Source organism: Trichomycterus rosablanca, unplaced genomic scaffold (assembly GCF_030014385.1).
Source record: "Trichomycterus rosablanca isolate fTriRos1 unplaced genomic scaffold, fTriRos1.hap1 scaffold_229, whole genome shotgun sequence".
Taxonomy (NCBI): Eukaryota; Metazoa; Chordata; class Actinopteri; order Siluriformes; family Trichomycteridae; genus Trichomycterus; species Trichomycterus rosablanca.
In genome coordinates this window covers 63,041-64,286 of record NW_026947057.1, presented here as the reverse complement: position 1 = coordinate 64,286, position 1,246 = coordinate 63,041, and the positions used below count along the sequence as shown (strand labels likewise).

General features: G+C 38.7%; 1 non-coding gene across 1 annotated transcript; it reads left to right on the top strand.

Moving 5' to 3' along the window:
* The first annotated feature begins 915 nt into the window (after window positions 1-915).
* On the top strand, window positions 916-988 carry trnaa-agc (transfer RNA alanine (anticodon AGC)). The gene has a single exon. It is a non-coding gene; the product is annotated as a tRNA-Ala (tRNA).
* Window positions 989-1,246: the final 258 nt, after the last annotated feature.

Genomic DNA, 1,246 nt, shown 5'->3' with positions numbered 1-1,246 from the left:
GATTTTTGGTTTACAGCCTAGTGACAAAGTGTACAGTGCAGCAGATGGGTCACAGTCAGTACATTTACAATACATAATAATGTGAAAAGATTAAGCAGTTTATGGGTTCGAATCCCACTTCTGACAGCTCATGATTTAAACAAATCTACTTCTTTAGAGGACACAGCCATCAGGGAATACAGTTTTCATCAAAGGGTGAACATGGTCTGCAACAATGCTGAGGTAGTGGGTACGTGTCAAAGTAACATCCACGTGGATGCCAGGACCTAGGCTTTTGATCACTGAAAATGTGAGAAACTGAATCATGTATTCATCCTGATCTTGCTCTGTTTATTGTTGCAGCTCTGCTGGAGGGTTATTTTTTTGGTGTTTGTGGTGGTGGTGGTGGTGGTGGTGGTGGTGGTGGGGTCTTTGTTCCCATTTTGGTTTATTTAGTATATGATGTACTTTACATCCATTTAAATATGTACTTAAATACTTAAATATCCATTTATTCAGCGTCCATTTACATTGTTACAGCAGTATTTTACGACAAAAATGGAAATGTTCACATTATTGAAATGGATGTAAAGTACATCATTTACTGAATAAACCAAAATGGGAACAAAGACCCCACCACCACCACAAACACCAAGAAAATAACCCTCCAGCAGAGCAGCAACAAGAACAGGACAATCTCCTACAGGTCCAACAAAATCAAAGAAAAAATGCACTTCATAAAAGACCTCACATTGTTCGTCCTAAAGGCTAAGATCAACGTTTTAAATAAACTGAGTCTGTGATGGTTTAAAAACAACGCATAATATAGAAAACAGTACGTGAGCTTAAACACGTTGCACCCTCACTTTATAGTGCAGCATCAACACTCTGTTAGTACATTACAATTTACAAATCCTAAAGGAAGGTTCTGTGTAAGGGGAATTAGCTCAAATGGTAGAGCGCTCGCTTAGCATGCGAGAGGTAGTGGGATCGAAGCCCACATTCTCCAATGCCGAAACATTATGATCATTTAAAGGCAACACATAATATAAAAGTCGTTGCTCACTGAAACGCTGCATCAAACATTAGGTCAGTCTGTAAGTTCTACAGTGACAGTTATGCTCTATTTTTACTCAAATCGTTTGGTTTAAAGACCTTTTTTGACTTGTTTAAATTGACAAATATAGCGCCCCCTAGCACCCCTGGCTGTATTTGGAAAGCGCTCCCTGACTTCTTTTATTTGTTTAAGAAATCTCTTTCTTTGTGG